We start from the raw sequence: 24811 nt of genomic DNA on the forward strand, positions 1-24811 counted from the left end.
ACAAACCCAAATGATTCTTCAAGTTGAGGTGACATCGATTCTTGAGGAGTTGGACCACTTGAGTTTGGTTGACTCTAGGTAAGACTATGACTAGGTCTTGGTTCATTAGAGAAATTTGGTCGAATCATAGGAATAGAGAAGGTTGGAGTTCTTGATGGTTGGTTCAAAGATTCTTTTTTCTGCTTAAAAGGAAAATAATTTTCATCAAAAGTTACATCTCTAGACAATGTGTTTTTGTGAGACAAGGTCATAGCATGGTAACCATGACGAGAGTTACTATATCCCATGAAGATATGAACTTGGATCTAAACTCTAGTTTGTGAGGATGATAAGGCTTGAGACACAAACAAAAGTTTTCAAAAACAGATAATTAAGTTTGTTTCTAAACAAAATTTCAAGGGGACTTTGTTTTTCAAGTTTGGAGTAGGAAGCATGTTTATGAAGTAATCAACTGGAAGGCATAGGTCAATATTTTTATGGAACTGCAGTATGGACCATAAGGGTCAGACTGGTGCCAACAATGTCTATCCTTTCTTTCTACAACTCTTTTTGCTCTTGTGTGTGAGGGCAAGACCCATGATGACCAATACCACATTGGCTGAGGAAGGGATCTAAAGCTTTATACTCACCACCCCATTAGTATGTACAAATTTAATTTTCTTTCCAAGAAGATTCTGAACAAGAGCTTTAAATTTTTGAAAACTACTCAAAACATCAGACTTATTGTTCATCAAAAAATCATGTATACCTAGAATATGCATCAACAAACACCCCATAATACTTGAACCCATTAATCCCCAACACTGGAGTTTATCCCTAAACAGAAAGAAATTCAAGCGGACTAATATTATCATATGAAATTCTAGAAAACAAAAATTTATGTTGTTTACCAACTTGACATGAAACACACACAAACAATCCACTGTTTTTATTAGAAGGCAAACCAAAATTCTAAATACTTTTCTGAACAATCTTTAAACTAGCATGTCCAGATCTATTGTGCCAAATATAAAAACCAGTTCTTTAACCAATAAAAGCATACTTGTCTTCTACTCTATTCAATGAATAAAAAAAATAAAGACCATCCTTGACTCTTCCTCACAATAGCTCCTTCCTGGTCTTGGTGTCTCTCACCCTGCAATCCAAAGGATGATATTCAAAGACTACTTGATTATCTTCAACGAATCTTTGCACAGAAAGCAGTTTCCTAGTCATATATAGAATATGTAAAATATCATTTATTAAAACCTTAGAATTTCTTGAATGAAAAATAGAATTGCCTATATGAGAAATTTTCAAATCTATGCCATTACCATCTTTGACTCAATCAGACCACTGATAATCTAAATAGAGAGAGAACATGCTGAAATCATGTGATATATGGTGAAACACATCTGAATCAGGATACCAAGCATCTTCCTTTGACATGATTAGAGTGGTATGATATGCATGTAGAGGCCTTGATTGGCTTATATCAAGAATCACATTACATGTTTTGGCTTGTGATTTGTCACAATATTGGTGGATCATTTGCTGCCTTGAACTTCCTAAATCACCTTACCAAACTGTCCTGGCTGATTATTAGAGGGTGGTCTTCTTGAGAATCAACCTCGTCCAAGACCTCTAAAGCAACCTTACTGGTCGCAACCTTACTGGTCGTTTCTACCACCTCTAAAATTACCATGACCATACCCTTGGTTGTTTCTCTTAGCCAAGTTAACTTCGTGATTTGGTTAAGATTTGACATTATCAGTCATTTAGATGAGCTCCATGAGCTAACAACAGCCTATGCAGTTCGGTCATGAATACAACATGCCTATCTTGTCTAGATATAGAAACACAGAAAGAATCATAATCAGCCGGTAGGCCTCCAAAGACGTAGAGGACCAGATCATCTTCTTGAATAGACTTACCAACTATGACAAGTTGATGTGCACATAATCATCAATGGTTTTGTTCCTTTCTTGATGCACTAAATTTTCTACTTTAACTGCATCACTCTTGCTTAAGAGTGTGCAACATAGGAATTTCTTAGAGTGGTTCAAACATCATAGGATGTCTCAAGTCCAACGGTCTATGTGTGGGTGGATTTGGACGGCGATATGATCCAACTTAGGAGAAGTTGGTCATGTTATGTGTACTCAGGATTCGACACTCTTGTTGTCTTGAATAACAAACTGAAATAGTTTGGGATTGGTTATATCAATGTAACCATCAAGATCATACGAAATAAGTAGATGCTGAAAGTAAAAGGCCCATAATGCAAATTTATTTGAATTTAATTTGGTCCCTAGAAAATATTGAAAGTTATTAGGGGTTGGTAAAGTAGGAAGATAGGAATTTATATCAGATGAGCCAGACTTCTCCTTGTTATGCACCATTAATGATCTAACAAGTTATGATGGCTGCAGTGATGATAATGTAGTAGTGGCTTTGATACCATGTGAAGGTATCAAACACACGATGGCCAAGCACACAAGCACATACACAACACCAGCATTTAATGTGGTTCGACCTTAGAAGGGTTTGTGTCCACAATAGACCTCACTCTCTCTTATCAATCACCATGAGAGAGGGGTGTTCAATATATAATTAGTTGTTTACAAAAATAGATGAGGAGTTTCCACTCCCTTCTACATAACAAAGTCCAGCAATTTTAGAAAGTTGCTTTCAAATAGGACTCAAACTTTGGAGAGACTTATCATCAAATGTACAAGCCATTCCTTTGATAGAATCGTTTCTAAACTTATTAGTATAATCCTTCTCCAACTTTCCTTCTAACGGTTTGATATAGTCCTTTGCATCTCCTTCTAGCTTATACTCAAGACAATTCTAGATTGTCTTGGTCCCACTAGACATGCTTTCTTGATCCTTCACAATGACGACCTGGCTAGATATCTCATATAGTGTGAACTATGTCAGCTAGTTTATGCAAAATCCTACCAATTTACATTTTTAAATGGTCAAATGAATATTGTGATATATTCATGGGACTATCGATCATGGGATAAGATTGTTATCAAATTCCCCTATAGAGCTTTATGCCTTTTTAGATGCAGATTAAGTTGGATGCCCCTTAACTAGAAGGTCTGCAATAAGCTTTTGTACCTTCATTGGGTGCTAACTACATTTATTGAAATGCAAACATACAACTGACAATTAATAGCACTTTCTAGTTCTAAAGCCAAGTATTGTGAAATGACATCAACAACAGCTGAGCTCACTTGACTCATGTTTACATTGTGAGATAGTGGAGTATACTTGCTGCAACCTCCCACACTATTTAGTGATGATATCTAAATACTGCACACAATAATTAAGCCAGTTTTTCATTTCAGAATGAAGCATGTAGAGATTGATTACCATTTTGTAAGGCAGAAGGTGGCTCTTGGCTCTTTGGTTACTTGATAGGCCACTTCTTCAAATCGCGTAGTTCATATATTTACAAGCCATGTTATCAAATTGAGAATTTAATGATTAAACTTGAACTCTTAAAAAATCTAGAATCTAGTTTGGGAAAGGTAGATAAAGAAAGACATTGAGTTGAACCAGATGCAGTTGAAGGCTTGGATTCAGGTAAGGAGGCAAATGAGCATGCCTTTCACTGGTGGGCTCTGTAAGGGCTTTAGTGCTGGTGACCCCACCCAGATATCACCCACTTCTGCAGGGAACTTAATCATAAGAAATATATATAAGGATAAGATGAGGTTAGAAAGTTCCTGCGCTAAAATGAAAGATCAGTTACAAAGCAACAGTGTATAGTTTCTCATTTATTGCCTTATATCAAGGAAATTCCTTTGGATATATGTTCATAGAGAAATCTTCTGACTGTATCATTTCCATTTTATAATGGAAAGTCTCATTGGTTGGGTGTGTGATATTCATCTGATCCATGGATGTAGGGTGTTCGGTGCATACCGAACCACGAATATTGGTCATTGTTTTGATTGTGGTTTCTTCTTACTCTGTTGCTCCATGTGGATGCCTAAGTGGACCCTGATCAGGTTCTCCGAGTTGGGAAAGTCTGATATGGCAAGGCAGTTAAATTCCTTCTCACAAAATATTGGTTGCTCGTAGCTCAACATTGCTATCATTTCAAAACAGTTCTTTGGTTTGAGTATCATGATCATAGATAGTCACAGCAGCTGGAACACGGAACACATAGGAAACTTGTGATGGCAAAAAACAATGGACAATGCAACTTACTGGAAGCCGCCATGATCGATCTAGTTGACGCTTGGATGGACATGGTGTGAACACCCCAAATTTTCCAAAAATCCAAAAATGACCTTTTTGCCCCTGACCTCCGTCCTCTGAATAATCGGGTAAATTTTTAACCAAAAATTTCATTCATTCCTTGGATTCATTAGAATTCGGACCCAAAGTCTTAGCTCTGACCCAACTTTGATCCAAATCGGATCCTATCCCCTCTTTGAGAAAAATTTCAAAAATAAAAACCCGAATTCTCAGAAAACTCTCTTTTGTAAATATTTTTGCAAAAAATATAAAAAAATCAGTTTTAAATCTTTATTTCTCGCAAACCTTAGGATTTTATTCTAAAAAATACAAAAAAAATAGAAAAATAAAACAAAGACCAAAAAAATGGAAAATTTCAAAGAAAAATGAATGAGTTTAAATTTTGCTAAAAAAATCATTTTTAAACCATTTTTTTATGAAAATTTTGTTAAGGGAGCCTCTTTTTGGACAAACCAAAAAGTTTTCACAAATAAACCCTAATCTCCCCCCTCTCGTTCACGCTGGAAACCCTCATCGCCCAACCGCCTTCTCCTTCTCTCGGCTCAGCCTTCACAACCAACCTCCATCGCCCTCCATCTTCACCTCCTCCATGTGCGCACCCTCCTCCTCCGCTCATCTTCAACAAACAGCCTTCCCGAATCCTCTTCCCCTCCCTTAAAAGGGCACACAGGGCTCTCTCTTCAGGATCGCCTTCACCCCTCCACCCTTCTTACATTTGCTTCTGCCCTCTTTTCTTCTTTTCCCCATTATCGATCGAGCTTTCCCCTGCAGAATCTATTATCGACATCCATCATCTGCCAAACCCAGACCTCCTCCACCACCGAGTTTTCCCCTTCTGCTTCCCTTCTTCCCATCATTGGACCAATTGGGGAGAATTCTGCAATATAGTGAAACAAGCTAATCTCTTCATTCCTGGGTCGACCGAAGGAGCTTTCATCTTCAGCCTCCAGAGGAACCACCCGATCCACGATCTACTCAATCGATCAGTTTCTTCTGGGGATCAACTTCTCTGGCATCGAGTTTCTCCATTGCCGCTCTGACTTCATCCTTCTCCTTTCCTTCCTGAATTTCTTCTCTACAAGAAGCGGGTAAGAGCCTCGCCCTCTCATTTCTCTTTGTTATTTCTGATTTTATCTTCTTTTCTTTTTTTTAGTTTTTTTTTTATCATCTCATCAGAGCACCACTGTGGCGTCGGTTTTGCATATAGCAAATACCGACCCACACATTTCGTGCAATATCAATGGAGACTGAAGATCTCGACATTTCTTTTCCTCAGTTATAAATTTGTTTTTTTTTTTAGTTTTTCTTGTTTTCACCACGCATTTTCTTATTAATTTAGTTGCATTCCTGTCGTTATAATGATCATTTTTTATATACATACGCCCATTCTGGTTCATCTGTGTTGTTCTAGTTCCCTTTTGATATGTTGCTTTGTATACAATCATAGTCATTCTCTCTGTTTTATTGTTATTTTCTAGCATCACTAGTTGTCTCTGTGTCATTCGATTTGTCTTTTCTGTGTTTACTTTGTGATTCAATATTACAAGACATCCTTCCTGCTTGATTTCTCGGTAGCTGCGAATATATTCCATATGTGACATGCACGACGGAGCATCTTATTGGTTGGCAATCGGTTCTTTTGAAGCTTTCCATCTATTGTTATCTAATTTTGATTATATCAGTTGGTTTTGATTCCATCTCTGTTTTAATATCATAAGATGTATCCAACTGTAGTTTTCAGTTGAATTTCCAGTTGAATTTCCCATAGTTGTCTTCCTTTATTTTCCAGTTTTGTTTGGATTCATCTGTCTTAATCTTCTGTTGTTAACCTCTGCATTTCAAATGGGTTTTTGTGGGGTACCATATCTCCCCAATGGAATTAGAACAGGAAACCATCCCAGCCCCTTTTCCATTACGGGCAACCAACATGAGCCCTGTTTGAATAGCACAGAGATGCTCACGATCACCCTGCTGCAATCCTCACCATGAATCGGGTACAACTTCTCTGGAAATCCTCCTGTTAAACATTAGGTATTAAGCTCTCGGTGAGGGCTAGATAATAAGCTAAGATGATCTGCTAAATTGAATATCAAATCAGTCTGCCAAGAACTCAGGGGATCGGGATTTAAGTTGCGATCATCCAAGATTGAACAGGAATTTTATTTTAGTTTCAGTCTTTATCTTAGTCACTAGAGAAGATTAAGCTATTCTCCTGTTTTGAGAAATCAAAGTCACGCCTATATGTATATTCGTATATTTCAATTACGATCTTGCTGCCTTGAAAATGGCTATCATTCACTCTGTTGGTTTACTTGCTTCACTACAGACGGTCCCCATTTTTTCTGGTTTGCCTATCATAGGGAAAACGAAAGTTGCATTCCTTAACAGTGTAAGATTCACTACATGTTTCACTAGATGAACACCAAAGTTCAGCGTGAAACAATCTTGCGATCTAATATCAAGGAAGGTTTTGGATCAATCAGAAGCAAGGCCAAATGTTGTCTCTCGTCTTACTCAACCAAAGGTTTTGTTGTTGTCAGGTTGTTTGCTCCAGTTTCTCATTCTAATTTTGATCTACTTTGTTTGCTGCAGGACATTATAGTATGCCATCATATTGACAGTGTGCGATCACCATTTTTGCATCTACGGACATTATAGTATGCCATCATATTGACAGTGTGCGATCACCATTTTGCATCTACGGTAAGAGGCTCATCTTCCATTTGTTTCTTTCAGCATGCTTGTTTTAGTCAATTTTATGAGAATTCTCAGACCTTATATCTGAGAAATAAATCTGCTGAAAATCTTGTGTCATATGAACTGGCGAAATGATCCTTTCTCCTTCCTGTAATTATGATTTGGAGGTAACATTAAATTGGGGAAAAGGAGATTTCCCATAAGGTCAGGGGTTGCTGCCTTGCGTAAGGATTCTTACTGATAAAGAAAAAAAAATATTTGTCAAACACAAGGTACTATGTTCATTCAGAGTAGTTTCTGCAATTAGTTTTATCAGTTAGATTGAAATATTCTTTACCGGTGGGCTCATAATAGATATCTTGAAAGTTTTTTTTGAAAACCCAAGATCAACAGTCATCTTGACAGGTAAATAAAACTGTAACCTGTTATTTAAATTCCAAATGTATAGTTGTAATAGTGATTCATTCTTACGGTTACATTGCTCCATGAATGTCATGACTGCCAAAATTATTTATGGTTAAGTATTAAACAGATTTAGTTAAACCATTGTCCTCATGGTCTGGTGTGTTAAATAATTTCAACTAAGAGATGACATTAAATGGAAGCAATTGACGAAATGTCGGTAGTCATTTATCCGACTACTAGACTGATCATTGAAGGATTAAGCTGGGCATGTCATCCTAGCCCAGTTTGCTGGACCTAGGAATGTAGTTTCTATTTCTTGTAGCATTCCAATCTACTGTGTACAGTTTACCCCCTGTTTCACAACACTTTTTCTGCATATTTCCACTCCACTGTACACTCCCAGCAATCCAAGAGTGGCCCTTGCCCACGGCTCCATGGCCATCCCCTGTGGCCGATGCCCTTCCCTCGGTTTTCTTTTATTCATTTTCCTGTGTTCTAGGATTTCTTGGCAGCAGCAGTTCCCATTGATCCATCCATATTTTCACAGTGACACATTCATTGCCTGATTCATTGATTCATCCATTGTTGAAACAGTGAATCAATGAGCAAGAGTCATCATCCCAGGTAGTAATTCTAGCCACTGATTGTGTCAAACCCAACTTCTATGATGAATTGGACTCAACCCGGAAGTTACTGAGCATCAGCCTTCATAGGAAAATCGGATTTCGGGCCCGCTCGGCAACACTCCTCTGGCTTAAATATGAAACACTTGTTTACCATATCATTCCTCCTATATATAGATATATACGTATATATACATTCATGTGCATATATGTATATAGGTATGTATATAAATATATATATATATATTTATTTCATGCTTCCACACTTTTAGGTCTCAAATGCTTCGGCATGTGAGCATTCTTTTACTATTCACACCCATATGGTATGTACAAATTTTCTTCTCCTTTGCATACTAACCAGTTGTTTTGCAGGAAATATGTGGATAAAGTTATTTTTTTGAAAGTTGTAAATTTGATTTTATGGGTTGTAACAGCTAGATATTAATGCAAACCTTACATTTCCAGCTTTAGGTAGAATGAATGAGCATTATAAAATATCATGAAATTGTTTGTTTTCATGCATTTTTGCCTTTTTTTTCTCAAAATTCTCACAATGGTGAAACACGAATGGCACGTGCACCATTTCGTAAAAGGTAATTAATACTAAGTTGATGATCCACATCAATGGCCACAGTCAGGGTGTGGACAAAAATTAGCATTTTTATCTTTTACAAAATAACACCGGATCCACACTGGATCCATTTTCAAAATTCATCATATTTTCTTAAATATTTTCTTCTTTTATCAGAATTTAACTTAAAATTAACTCAAAATATATACCAATGGCCATAGTCAGGGTATATTGAGAGTTAATTTCATTTTAAATTCTATAAAAGCACCAAAAGGTATTTTATTTTTCATCTGAATTTAGATATGACCATTATATAATACATTCAATGACCATAGTCAGGAGTGTATTATATCATTAGTCTTATTTAAATTCACTTGAAGAATGAAATATGATTTTCCAATCCAATTTCGAACTTATTCAAATTCATTCATCATATAGGATAAAATGACGTCATATTTTCAAAACTTCTTTTTCAAAATTCCAAGTGTTTCTTCTTCTTCATCAGATCTTATTCAAATCCAATTCTATCTCATTTTAAGATTCAAAATTTCAATTTCAAAGTCCAATTTGACTTTGAAACTCCTTTATATTCAAACTTCAAATTTCCAACTCAATTCAACATCTAATTTCAAAGTTCAATTTAAAACTTTGAAGTTTTTGATCCATCTTCTGATTCAAAATCAAGTTTTCTTCAAGTTTTAAATCAAAGTTGAGATTGACTCTGAATCTCAAAATTCAAACCTTCCTAAAATTCCAATTTGGGTTTCTAAAACCCAGATCCACCTTTAAGGGTCCTATTTGGACTCTTCATAATCCGAATCCAAAGTTAAATCCTAGTCTCAACTTGGATCCAGATTTCCAAGCATAAACTCAATTCCCCTTTTGGATCTCAGATTATAGATCCAAATTCCATTTAGGATCCAGATCCTCATTCCACTTTGGATCTCCAATTATAGATCCAAAATTTTCATTTAGGATTCAGATCCTCATTCCCCTTTGGATCTCAGATTCAGATCCAAACTCTGTCTTAGGATCCAGAGTTCAAATCCACCTTTGGATCTCAGATTACAGATCCAAAATTCCACTTAGGATTCAGATCCCCATTCTACTTTGGATCTTAGACTCCAGATCTGATTCCTCTTTAGGATCCAGAACCCAATTCTACTTTGGATCTCAGACTTCAGATCTGAATCCATTCTAGGATCCAGGACTCAATTCTACTTTTGAATCTCAGACTTCAGATCCGAATCCATTCTAGGATCCAGGACTCAATTCTACTTTGGATCTCAGACTTCAGATCCAAAAACCATTCTAGGATCCAGAACCCAATTCTACATTTAGATCTTAGACTTTAGATCCAAATCTCGGATCCCACTCTGTTTAGGATCCAGAATCCAATTCCAATTTAGATTTCAAATTCTCGGATCTAATCTGAATCTCTTAAATCCATTTCTATTCTTAAATACCATTTGATTATCCCAGACCCATTCCGAACTTAAATCCAAATTCAATTCCATTTCAAGTATTCATTTTCCCTTCTTAAATTCAAAATTCAAATTCAAAAGTCCATTTTCCAACTTTGAAATTTCATTTCCTTTTATCTTCAAAAGCTTCAAGTCATTCTCAAAATCAAAAATACATTTTCCCAACTTCAAAGACTTAGAACTCCTCTAACCTATCTCAAGTTCTAAAGTTAAAATCAAACATTTCTTCACTCCCTTATCAAAGTTCATCTCAAAATACTTGGAGATTTTTCAAAAACATCTTTCAAAAAGAGCATCCATCCTTGCATTGCACAAACATGATTCTTTGTGCATTTAGATTTAGAATAAATCCTTAGATAATATTTAGGCAAAGCAAAAGGCATAGATTCGACCCTTGGTTCGATTACCCCTGGTAAAGGCGTCAGGAACGGTCGAACCTCGTACCGACGAGCGGATCCCGTCTCCCAGTTTTCCCGCAAATATTTCAAAAACGGAGGCGAGTAATCTTTTAAAACTTTTCAAATCAAGGTCAAGTGAGACCGCGCAAAATAGTTCCTCTTCTCTTCTTCCTTTTCTCATTTCTCTTCTCTCCTTCTTTCTGTCTTTTATTTTTCTCCCTTCAAAAGGAGAGAATAGAGGTTAGAAAGGAAAAGAGAGGGAAAAGAGAGAACATTACGAGAGGAAAAATTTTGTGATGATCACACATGGGTGGTCGGCATTCTCCTCAACCACGCCCTTGATGAGTTAAGGTCGTCTGGTCGAATGGTGAGTAGGACCCTAGAGAGAAAGAGAGAGAGATCACCTTGGTAGTCCCCATCAAGCTACCATGGATCTCCTTATATAGTGGGGGTTACATGCATGGCATTCATGCATGTGAACCTTTCACATTCTCATATTTAATTTGGGTTATGGGCCCATATTGAATGTGAACTTCTCACATTCACATAACAGCCCTCTCACTCTTATGCATCTCTCAGTGTGCCTGTGTCAAACCGGGTCATATCCTGTTAGACCCGATCCAAAAAGTTCAACATTCTCTCACTTGACCCATTGATACGAGAAAGCACATAATCAAGGTTTTTTATCATTATCTCGATTTAATTTTCATATGGGAATGAATCATATGAGTCATAGATATGAACACCTCTATATGAGATGTCATATCTCTATGTACTACAATATTATTCATTTTAAGTATTTAGCATAAGAATATCTTTATAAACAGGTTGGTCTCTAAGTCATTCTATTGGTCATTTTAATATTGTTATTCGGTTATTCTTTCTTTTCAAGATGAGAGATACTTTACACAGAATCAACAATGCACAAAATCATAGAGAATCAATTTAGTTTCATAAATGTGATCACATAACATCATAATGTATTATTATAGATCAGAAAGAATCAAATAGACCCATCATCATTACAAGTTGGGAATATAATCTCAGTGTTAGCCCTTTAGTAAATGATTCTCAGTCTAATTATTGTCGTATCAATTATAGAAAGAATCAATGTATTATCGTATGGATTGTATCAATACACACTAAATGATTTTCGGTCTTTTCTTTAACAACAAAGTATTTTAACTCTATGTGTCAATATGAGGTGGAGCTCTTGTTGTTATTCGATAAGGACACTGCATCTTCGTTATCACACAAAATCTTTAGTAGCTTCTCAATAGAGTCTACTATACCAATATTGAAAACTTTTGTTTTTAGAAAGATAAGACGAAAATCTTGATAAATTTATAGTTAAAAAGAACATAATAAAAGTAGACAAAGCCTTGTGGTGGGACATTGCAGGTTCAAAACCCAATGGTACGTTGAATAATAATTGGTGGAGGTCTACTTAATCCCAGCTTGCCTTTAAAAAAAATATAGACAAAGCCACTGAATTTCTTATTAGGACCAACCATGATATGTCACCCAACATGGCACAGTTCAGTACCCACGAAGAGCATCCCTTGCTAGAATGTCGAATATGAGTGTACTTGTTGTTAAGAAGCGAAGACCTCACCAACTGAGGCTCCACTTGTTTGACCAGAGTAATTAGTGCATGTCACCTTGTGTTGGGATGCTTCAAGTTCAAACCCAAAATGGTATGGTTGTTTAACTGATAGGGTTTTGCCTAACCCCAGCTTTCTCTTTAGAAAAAGAAGGGGGCACCAAGCGAAGGCCTACCAATGTGCGGTTGGTGATAAAGGAGAATGAGGATTTTCCCATAATTAGCTTACCCACTTCTGCCCCGACCCAAAAAACAAAAAGTATGTAACAAAATTATAAAAAATATTCAAAATATATAACTATGTAAAACATAAAATGATAAAAATAAATAAAAATAAAGGATATAATAGAAATAGAAAAGCTTTGAAAATCTCATGGTTTTATGAGGATTTTTGTAGGCTTGCTAATATGTTATGATAATATTTTGAGTTTCAAAATCTTGGCAAAATTTTTGTCTATGAGAGTATGTTGGTACAATTCGTAATGAAGTTTCTGATCCATATGGCCTGAGATGAAATCTCGTATAAAGCAATAAATTTTGCCTCTATAGTATGAGTTGCTATTGTAGACTGTTTTTCGCTTCTTCATGAGACAACATCACCTGCTAATGGGAAGATGTATCCAATGGTAGGCTTTCTACTGTCAAGACATCTTCATAAGTCTTCAGCAAAGTATCCAACGACCACTAGGTGGTCAACCTTTCTATAGGTCAACATATAGTCCTTCGTTCCTTGCAAATAGTGTATGACCTTTTTTCTCACTTTTCAGTGTGCAATGCCTAGATTAGACGGATATCTACCAACCATCCAAATAGCAAATTTGATATCTAGTCGTATGTAGGTCTGCGCGTAGTGCAAATTCTCAATCGCTAAAGCATACAGGATGCTTGTCATCTGAGCATTTTCATTATCAACCTGAGCACAATCCTTTAGGCGTAATTTATCTCTTTTTACTATGGGGGCAGACACAAGAGAGCAATTTTCTATCCCATATCTTTTAATAATTTTAAGGATATATGATTTCTAAGAAATATTGAGTACATCCTTAGTTCTATCACGACAAATCTCAATTTCAACGACATAAGCAGCCTCACCCATGTCCTTCATATCAAAATAAGAGAAAAGAAAATCTTTTGTCTTATGTAGCATACTCAAATCATTAGTTGCAAGAAGAATATCATCAATATATAAAACTATGTTATCAATATATAAAACTAGAATTATGAACTTACTCTCACTAGCCTTAAGGTATATGCACCGATCAACAATGTTTTCAGTAAATCCAAAATTCAAAATTACCTTATTGAACTGTTTATACCACTGGCGAGAGGCTTGTTTAAGTCCATAAATTGATTTATTTAATTGCAAACTAAGTTGTTTGAGTCATCTATGCTGAAACCAAGAGGTTGTTGCATAAATACCTCTTCCAAATTCTCATTTAGGAAGGTCATTTTTACATATATTTGATGTAGCTTTAAGTTAAAATGTTCTACGAGAGCTATGATTATTCTCAGTGATTCCTTAGTTGAGACAGAAGAAAATATCTCATTATAATAAATACCTTTCATTTATGTGAATCACTTTACAAAGAAACTAGCTTTATATATCTTCACTCACCCTTTAAAGTTTGTTTTGGTCTTAAAAACCCATTTACAACCAACAGGTCTTACTCGATCAAATCGATCCAACACTTAATTATTTACCATAGATTCAAGCTCTTCTTTTTTGGCATTGATACAATGTATCAATCTTTTACTTTCAATGGCTTATGTAAAGGTTAAGGGATCATCATCAATGTCTATGAAATCATTGAAATATTGTAAATACACTATATAGTCTGGATAGATAGCAGATTTTCTAGTCCTCGTAGACCTCCATGCAGGTGTTACAGGTGGTTCAAATTGAACCTATGCATCCAATTGTTGTTGTATATTTTCATCAATAACTTGTTCTACTTGGGATTAATGTTCATTGACCGAATTTTAAAAACATCATCTAAATAAACAATGATTGTGAAAATTTGGCTTTTTTTGTGCAAGTGTGAAAACTTAATCCTGCAAATTCTCAAATGTAAAACTTTGAGATGCATTTATCTCAATAGAACTATTTTTAAGAAATCTTGCTTTATCTGTTTTCACTATTTGTGGTGTATGAGATGAACAATAAAACATAAAGCTCTTTAATCTTTCTAAATAACCAATGAAAAATCAACTAGTCATCTTAGGATTAAAGGCTTATATATGTGGGTTATACAATTTAGCTTAAGTTGAACATCCTTAAACGAGGTTTTCTATCAATCCATAACTCATAAGGAGTTTTTTGGATAACCTTTATTTCAATATGTGCATTATTGTTTTAAGAGCTTCACACCCACAAGGTCAAGGGAAGGTTTGAGTGATTTAACATCGCTCAAATCATTTCCTTAACCATACAATTTTTTCTAGCAGATATACCATTCTAGTAAGCACTATCAAGCATGGTGTAATGAGATACAATATCTTTTTCTTTTAGAAACTGCACTAATGAACCTTCTCTTTGTCTTACGTCCGTAAAATGATCATAATATTCGCTACCTCTATTATACCTAACCACTTTTATAACTTTACCGGTTTGTTTCTCTACTTCTTTCTTAAAGCCCTTAAAAACCCAAAATACTTTAAATTTATCAAATAACAAGTAAATATATATACCATGAGTAATTATCTATAATTGTGACAAAATACTTTTTACCTGTGTAACACAAAAAAATTGTCGCAAATATCTGTATGCATAATCTCCAAATTTTCATTGTTGTGTTTGGCATCTTTCTTATATGTGTTGGATTGCTTAGCCTTTATATAGTCAACGCATGGTTTTGTATCTGTGAAGTCAAGGAATCCAAGAATCTCTACTTTCACAAGTCTTTAAACTCTCACTTTCGAGATGTGTCCTAACCTTTGATACCAAAACAAATACGATTAATCATCCTTTAAACAACGTTTATTGTCAACCATTGTATTCTCAATGGATTGAGATTCTCGGATTTAGAATTTGGTTTTCAAACGATACAAATCATCACATAAATATGCAAAACCAACAATAATAGAATTTTTAATAATAATAAGCTTGGAGTTTTCAAAATTAAAAGCAAAATCAAACTTATCAAGTTTTAAAATAGAAATGAGGTTCTGACTATAGGATGAAACATAAAATCTATCAACCAAATCCAAAATAAATCAAGACTCCAATACAATTCTACAGGTTCCAACGTTCTTGACATACGAACACATCTTGTTTTTTGAGAAGATGCTTCTTTCATACTCCATTGTTCACTTTTTTCAGAAATACGTACAAAAAGTTGTCAATATGCACCTTGGCACCATAATCAATCTACCAACTATGCAATGAAACATAGATTAAATTGCACCCATGATAAATGAATGGCTCGTTATTTTTCTTCTCAATTCATTTCTTATGCTTCAGTCAATCCACATTCTTATGTTAGTTATTCTTACAGAATAAACACTTTATAGAAGAACCTTTTGCCTTGGATTTAGTATTCGCCTGAGAGTTAAAACTGTACCCAGAGGTCTTCTTCTTGTTTTTCTTCTTGAAACAACTCTTCTTTACCCCCGGCTTATAATTTTTTTAATAAGAAGCCATATGTGCACTCTGCACCTTTTTACCCTTCAGTCTTTCTTCCTCTTCAATACACTCAGTTAAGAAGTCATTAAAGGATCACTCATTATTATGTGTGTTATAAAAAATCTTGAAGGGTCCGTATTCAGTAGGCAGCGAGGTCAAAATCATATAGACTAGAAAGGATTCTAAAATTGCAAACTTCATGTCATTCAACTAAGATGAAATGTTTTTCATTTTTAAAATATGTTATCGGATGTGACTATCACCAGAATATTTCATAGACACTAACTTGGACATCAAGGTACTGACTCTAGCCTTATTGAAATTGACAAACTAGGGCTCAATAGCTCCCAGAAATTTCTTCGATGTCCTGCAGTGAGGGATATATATAGTCTTGAATATTCATAGTCATTCTTGATTGCAAAAGCAAGAGGCTATGTCTATTTAAGTGCTCTCACTTCTCATAGGCAGCCTTCTGATTGACTATAATTTGCTTTGTAAAAGTGGGAGGTTCATCAGTTCTAAGAGACAAATCTAGGTTCATGTAACCTAGAGTGAATAACACTATTTTTTTTCAATCTAAAAATTTGGATTTGTCTAAGATGAGAATATTACTAAAACCATCAACGGTCAATGAACCTCGTATTGCAAGAATGAAATGAAAAGACAATATAAATGCTTATACGAGTCTCATGTTGAAAAGGTAAAATTGAGACTCGTTATTATTCACCCTTTCAGAGAAAAGCATAATAGGGTCATTATCGTTCCACTTTGGTGGAAATGATAATATTCAAAGCTACTTTGCCCCCTCAATTTTTAAGGAATTGACTTTAATTGGTAAAACTAATAGATCATGTTAACAGAGGCAATTTGGCATTGTACCTTTGAGTACAATCATGCTTCCTAGGCTAGTAAATACACATATTATTATACCTCATGTGAATTTGGAACACAATGACCTACCTTTGGGTAGAATCATTGTTTCATAAAGTCACACACAACCATAAAACTGAATATCAACACGGTCCAAAGAACTCACATTCAACACAACTTAGATCACTTCGGTTAATACAAAAGTGAGTTGGGATAGTAGATTTTGTCAAACAAAATAGATTTTGTCAGCAAGGGATAGTAGCAGATAAAAGAGTTAGTAAAAGATAAAATTCACCACATCCATATCTTCCAAGAATGTGTAACATTGTGGATCCTTCGATGATGATAAACCTATAAATGAAAAAATAATGCATTAGTTACACATTATAATATAAGCATTCACTAATTATAAAATTATTATTTCATTACCTCATGCTTCAGCCCACAAACAATTTTGAGAGCACATCAAAGCCTCTACTATAGTTGGAAGAAGTTTGTTGCGATGTGGACTCACCACCCTCCCGCCTGTACTAAAAGCAAACTTTGAAGGAACTATGGAGACAGGAAAATATATCCTTTGCAATCTTTTGTAGAAGAGGATACTTGGGACTACTTGTGTAAGACCAACAAAATTTTCTAAAGAATTCACTATCTGCATAGAGTTTAAGGGTATGCTTCGTATGTTTATGATTGTAGCACGTAATTAGATATAATTTGATTATGCTTTGTGTTTCAGTTCATTATGCGAGCGACCCGAAAATTGTGTAAGTACAGCATATGAGTAAGAAGAGCTCAATTATGGATGAATTAACTTCTAAAAATTTAAGGGTAAGTTTATAATGTATGTAATTAGTTTGTCCTCGAATTTGAGACCTATACGACAAAAAAAACCCCGTCAGTGCATGTGAATTACGAGAATTGCTTAACGATAGTACGCGAGTCGTAACGAGCGTATTTCTTGCAAACGAAGGGAAAATTTCTTTAAGAAGCTTTGAACATTTCATGTCAATTAAGATTGTGAAAATGAGTATATGATTTATTGAAGTCAAATTTTAGTTTAAAATCATTAAATGAGCATTTACTTTTATTATTTAATTATCGTTTTGGATTTGGATCGGCTTGAGGTGGCCCAAACCCATGTGCCCCCCCAGAGGACGTTTTTGACCTTGGTGGACCAGCTGGTCAATAGTTGACCAGCTGGGTAATGACATCATTGTAAAAGGATGCTTTGCTTGAAAAGGGAGGGTCATGATTGGCCATGCCCTTGGTTCAAGGCCTCATGATGAGGCTTAAAGCTTCATCATGAGAGGCGTTTTTTCCAAGAGAGGAAGGCATGGGGCTGCGCCCCATGGCCTTTTAGTAATTCTTTTAAACATTTTCAAATAACAAAAAACGATTGGCTGGAAAGGGTGGCAGCCTTGGGGCTCCCCTTGAAATTTCTCAAAGTTTTAATGGCTTTTCAAAACCCTTTTGAATGGTGTTTTTGAAAGGATTTTCAAAGATTTCAAATAATAGATTTTGATTAGCCTTGTGGGCAGCCATGGAGGGGTGTGTTTCACCTAAGCCCTTCATCTTCTCTCAACTAATCTTGGCCGTCCATCCTAAAACCCTAGGTACTTATACTTAGAAGAAAGAAGGAAAGCCCAAATGGGTGATTTTCCTTCTCTCTCTTCCCTTCATTCTTTCTCATTTTCTCTCCCTCTCTCTCTCCCATTCCTTTCTTCTTCCCCAAGTCGTGTAAGAGAGTTGTGTGGGTGCTAAGCACCACTTTGATTGAAGCTCCTAAGCCATAGCATCCTCTCCATCGTTTTGAAAGCCGTCAGAGGTGAGCTACCATGTCGCATCTCAATACTTGTGGTTTTCGTGTGAGCAAGCTCTCATGTTTTTCTTTCATTTTGGTGAGAAAATTGTTCCCCATGATCTCTTTTCTTATGAGAACCATGTACTCCTCCATGAAGGCCATCTTCCCACGGTAGGCTTTGCCATGAATGGGAAATGGTCGGATTAGGTGTTCTAAACTCCAAGTTGTTATTTTGTTATTTCACAAATGCGAACACACACATATGACACCATGTTATTCTCCTTCTTAGGTTGTTTTGATGCAAACAGTGTGGTTATATGATGCGTCCTTGCTGTAGCACAGATAATCTTTTCATTACTCATATTTTCTTTTGGTTTTCCTTATGGTTCTCCACGATTTTTTCTTTGGGATTGGTAGCCTGACGTTTCTGCCTTGTTATGGCAACGAATCCAGGCTACCCTGGTGTGTTTCGGATGGTAAGGAGGCCTTTGGACCCGCCCTTTTTGAGCTCGGATGAGGCTGGCCTGGGCTAGCCGAGGCTGGGCCAGGGTGGCCCCACACCACCAGTTTCTTTCCCCTCTTTTCTGTTCGGCTAGACCAGTCCAGGTTGTTGGATGTGTTCAGCAAGGGTGACGCCAAACCAACCACAATCGGGTCAGCCTAGAGCGTCTCTCTCTTTTCATTTCGATCTTGCACAACCCATAGCAGTGCCCCTTTTCAGGTAGCAGTGGGTTCGATTTCCCTTTGGCCTGACACGATCTGTACCGAATCTGGTCCAGATCTGTCAGAGGCCCTTAGCCGAACTGGGTTCGGTTAAGGGCACCTCCGCCTTTCAGCCCCAATGGCTGATGTCGGTGGGCCTGCTGCAACCGAGTTGCAGCAAGTGGGTTGCATCCGTATGCAAGCCGCAGGCCTGCATCCTCTGCATTTCGGTGGTGGCCGAGCCACACTCGGGTCTGGACGTGTGGTCCAGACCGTGCTCAGGTCTGAGCATGCCCAGCGTGGGTCTGGACCAGTAGGTCCAGACCTGGGCCTTTCTCCGTTGCCGAGACCAACACCAGTGGTCTTCCCCTGGACCAAACCCACTTGGTCCAGGTGGTTCGGCTCCTACAGCAGCTGATTGTAGCCGCCTTGCAACTAGGCTTGCTACCATCCCCTTTTTGTTTCAGCAGGGCTGCCAAATCGGCCTTGTCTTGTTTGATGCCCCATGGCACCGTGCATCGAGCAAGTGAGTGGGGTCTGGAATAGACCCGCACCCTCTTCGTGGGTTTCCTGAACCATGGGAACCACTTCATGTATGATTATCCAGCCTTGTTAGCGGGCGGAAGCTTTTTGGACTGCATGTAAGCATAGAGAGTGGTTCCCATATTGCCCCGACAAATTCATAGATTTCGGCTCATCGAGTCATGGGCAATGTGAATGCTTACCAAAGCAAATATAAGTGTAAGGCATGTGTCTACATAAAGAAATAATAACAGTAGATGCGCGTAGTGTGGTTTCACACTCATACTTGTCTTTCCCTTTTTCGATATGGAATGCATAGTGTTCGCAAATGATATCGTAACAAAGTGCGCAATAAGATGATATAAGGATTTTAGGTAATTAAGAAGCTTACGGTGTATGTTGAATCGTAACACTTAACTCGAATTGGTATAATTGTGGTGTTGTTCTTGTCGCATACTCTAGCACGAAAGCTAGTGCATAAATGTATGCTAACATCTGTTCGTATGATGTTATTATTGGGCACGAATCACTTTGACAATTAAATGAAATCCCTAAGTATGAAGGGATTTTGAGGCACATATATGGAGATTTTGTCTTTTGAGACTTATGTGATAATTGGAATGCCTTGGCGAGTTTTGGTGTGGGTGATGGCCCCATCTCGTGAGACTAGCACGCCTATGCTAGAGATACAAAATTTTATATGTGTTTGCATGTCTCGTGATTCGTTTCTAGAGACGCCTTACCATGGCAAAATGTTTCTAATTGTATCATCGTGATGCTCAATGTTCTGTATCGTCACATTGCTAGTTCACGTACTTGTTGCAAAATGCACATATATGTCCACTTGCATCTACGCACAATTCACAGCAACTTATTTGTTCTGCATGGCATATTCTCTTGTGTTGTTACATTGGTTGATTATGTTCTGTGATGCATATCATGCTATAAATACTATGAATTGTGAAATGGATGTCGTGGTCATTTTCTCATGTGTTGCCTAATTGCATCGACTTATGTTCTAAAAGCATGTTGTTGCTAATAGCTATCACTTATTGCTCCATGTATAGTCTCGTCACTCTCTTTATACTTGCTTATGCTATACCTGTTCAATTATTGCGAATGAATGAATGAGAATGCTATGTGTTTCATGATAAGCTATGCCTTCGTTTTTCACATATTGGTATATTGTGTTTTGGTTTGTCTCACCAACTCGCAAGAGTACTGACCCCGTTTTATGGGGATACAGGTGTTTGCTTTAAGGTGTGCGATGGAGCTCGATGTGCGGCGGAAGACATGAACCCACACTTCTAGAACCTCGAGATCTTGGCAATTGGATTTGTAAAAAGGGAATGGTTGTATCATTTTGTAAAATATATTAATAAAAGTTGTTTCATTTATCCTTGTTGTTCTCCCTGTGACCCGCCCAGAGCTTTCCACTTGTTTTTCCTTTTTGGTATTTCCGCATTTGCTCAATGTTTTCAAAAAAAAAATTATCCTAAAATCTAAAGGATTTTCAAAGTCGAAAATTCTGGGGCGTCACAACTTGACTTCCAAAAAGATAGTATATCAAAATATGTAGTTCTTCGCATTATCACATCTTCTAAGTAATGTTCCAACTCCGATCTCCCACGTGCTTTTTCCATATCTTTAGATTGTATAAACTTATCAAAGTCAGAAAGATCATCAATTAGTGGATATTTGGATCCAATACTTGATTGAGGAGGAGAAAGTTGAGGTTCATTGGAGTTGTTTTCTTGTTTTTTATATTCACTAATCAACTCCAAACAAAGATTATAAATCCTCGTAATTTCATTTAAAGTCTCATCATCTCCATAAATCTTCTTGTAATAATACTCCAACATATTCAGCTTGTATCTTGGATCTAAAACAGTGACCACTCCTATAATACCATGGATCATACTCCAATACTTACTAAATTTTTCTAACATTCTAAGCACCATGGTTTTCACCAAATCTTTTGGATCACTTAGCCACTTAGTCATCTCAACTCTAATCCCACAAATAGTTGAAAAGTAGGCATTTTTTGTAGGATACTTTGTACCTGAAAATAATTCTGGTGCGCGATGAAATAACTCTAATTTCTCACAATTATCTTGTGTCACATCCCAATCCTCTTCTGTCGGACAACGTTTATAGTGGAGATCTCTATATGTCAAATGAGTAAAAGCATCTTTATAAAGCATGAAAAAAGTTGAGTTTCATTGAGTTTTAACATCAAGAGTAAGTTTTTTGATAATTAAAATATACATTTGATGGGTAGCCTCTTCAAATATTTGTATTCTCATAGGAGATGATGTCCAATAAACAACACTATCATGAATTATTTTAATTCTTTCTTCAATCATAGCCAAACCATCTTGGACAATCAAGTTGAGAATATGTGCATAACAACACATATGAAACAATCGCCCATGTAATATTAATGAACCAAATGAAAGTTTATCCAATAAAATATCCATAACCGCATCATTAGTGGTGTAATTATCCATCGTCAAACTTATCAACTTTCTATCATGGTTTCACTCAAACAAACAATCCATAAAACACTCAGCAAGAACTTTCTTGGTATGTCAATAAGGCACATATAAAAACTTGAACATAATATAACGAAGGTGATTAAATATTGATATTGAAAAAACATGTTAGGAAGGATTGAAAAAAAAAAGATTGACATTTGACAAGTACTTTATGATTCGACTTTGCAAGCTCAAAAAATTATCAATGAAGTATGCAGTGATAGTTATGTATTTATTCTTTTGATTGGTAGATGATCACATGTTTGTAGTGATAACAAATCTACTCTTAGTCTTTTTCAACAACTTCATTGTCTTTTCTCGTTCCACATTATAAATTTTTTGAATATCTTTCTTCAGTGTTACAAGTAATCATTTTGAATAAGGGTTGAAGAGTATTAGAATATTTTATAAACCCATAATGGTCAATCATACTAAGAGGATATTCATGCACAATAATCATCATAGCAAAATCCCTTCTCTCAGCATTTTGAACAAATTGCCAATTCGTAGCTTTGTTTGTAGCCAAAATATATTGCTAAATATTATTATGCTTAAGCCTAGGACAAATCTTATTATGATCATGCAAATGAGTAGTTTCAACCTTGGCACCACCAGCAAGACATTTATGACAATGATTATACTCTGACTTATCCTTTCCACCAATCTTTTTCCTAGTAAAATGTTTTCATACAACTGATTTATGCGTACTTGTCTGCCCAAGTGTCAATGTATCCCAATTAGTTGATTGATCTTCATTATCTTTCATTGAAACATGGTTGTTATCAACTGGCATTATCAGAGCTTGAGACATACTATATGAACTTAAAGGTTGAGAAATTAAATTATTGGTTCTTCCTCTTCCATATCAAATTATGGCATACCAACTTATAGATCTACAAAATATTCACAAAAATTGACATACATATAGCAATTTCACTAAAATTTGATTCAAAATAAAAATAATAGAAGTATGATAATAAGACAATAGAATTTCAGAGAGCCAAATGCAATAAGATATAAAAAATTGAACGTCAACATCAGGGGAAAATGAAAAACATCAAGAATGAGCTAGTGAGTAGTGACAGAAGCTGGATGGAAATTTAAGAAATCAACTTTACAAAAAATATCAGGAAAACTTTACGTTAATGTAACATGATGGAGAAAAACACCAAGAACTTATGAAAATTTTGATTTGAGCATAGCTCACATGTTTGCACGCACCTATCACACACACACACACACACATATCCCACAAAAGCTAGATAGATTCACAATATCTTGATTTAAAGATGATGCAGAATACTTTTTCTGTCATGAAAATATATAATCCCAGCACCTTATGAGGCAACAATGCATGTCTTATAACTGATCATTACCATGGATGATATAATTCTAACCTCTGAGGGTGTGGCACAAAGTCGGTAACCTTTCAAGAAGGTATGTTCTGATAGCAGCTCCAGAAATTCCTCCACTCTTTTCAAATCGTATTTCAATAAATTTACCAAATCAACTGCATCAAAAAATAAAATGTTGTATGTTGATAAATACACTTACATGTAAAATTCCCAAGCATATTGTCGAACCCACTCTTGTAGACACCCAGGATAATAACAAAAAAAAACAAAGACAACAACACAATAAACAAAAGCACAAAAAATCCAAAAACTAAAAAAAAAAAATACTAACATGTTGTCGAATCCACATAGTCACTAACCAGCACATGTCATGGTCAGCATTTTCTAATTTATTATGGTACACAAACCCCCCAACCATACGTAGTTTATAACCCTTCTAATATAAGCATAGGATTCTAGCCAAAGAGATCCCCCTGCTAGGTAAGAAACCCTCCAAAGACCAGGTTTGTGTACTCAAGAGCCAAAAAAAACTTTCCAGCATGTTGATTCTAATATGATGAATAATCTCCACTGGCATATTCAAAATCAAGTCACAAATGGTGCCCTACCACATGCAAAAAAAAGCATTTTAAGAAATATGTTCCTTTAAAAACAAGAATCAGGCATCGAAAACCGAAAAGAAAAAAGGAAGGCAAATACAAAAATTTGTTATTAGAACAACTGAAAAAAGAAAAACATGCCAAGAAAAAGACAATGAATATTGAAACATGCCTCATGAACCAAAGATCCCAAGCTTCAACTAAATTTAACAATTGCTCATGATCTAGAGGGAACCAAAAAATTCTGAGAAGATAAAAAGAGTCCCATTCACAAACCCAAATCACGAAAAAAAAATCAAAACTTACAAGATAGAGCATCTCTTTCACATTTTCACAACTCAATCACGAAACATAGCTCTAAAAATGATTGAGATCGGAGTCTGTTGAGCGAGTGAGCAGGGGTGGGGGCCTACGATGTAGGTGGCTGGAGGGATTCAACGGTGGTGGACTCCGCTAAGAGAGAGATCAGCTTAGATCAGGCGCTGGAGACTATGGTAGTCAGTGATGATGGTCTTGATAAACTGATGACGGCTATGATGGATAGAGAGAGGGTTGGTCCTGATCCATTCTCTGAGACGAGTGTGATGGAGGTGTTTGGCGCCGATGGTGGACGGAGAGAGGGCTAGCGATGATGGTCACCAACGGTGATGAAGAACCATCATCGTCGTTGGTGGCTGAATCTGGCGTCGACGATGATGGCCGCCGATGGTGGACAGAGAGAGGGCCGACGAACGTGGTGCAAGGAGAGAGATGAAGGTTTAGGAG

The 24811-nt window shown here is 36.3% G+C and overlaps 1 long non-coding RNA gene across 1 annotated transcript; it reads right to left on the reverse strand.

The window, feature by feature from the left end:
- Window positions 1-748: 748 nt before the first annotated feature.
- LOC149822622 (uncharacterized) lies at window positions 749-24811 on the reverse strand. Its single transcript, XR_016426073.1, has 3 exons — window positions 24353-24811; window positions 23490-23602; window positions 749-1135 (listed from the first exon to the last, which is right to left on the reverse strand). It is a non-coding gene; the product is annotated as an uncharacterized LOC149822622 (long non-coding RNA).

This window comes from Nuphar pumila, chromosome 11 (assembly GCF_984573655.1).
Source record: "Nuphar pumila chromosome 11, dmNupPumi1.hap1.1, whole genome shotgun sequence".
NCBI lineage: Eukaryota > Viridiplantae > Streptophyta > Magnoliopsida > Nymphaeales > Nymphaeaceae > Nuphar > Nuphar pumila.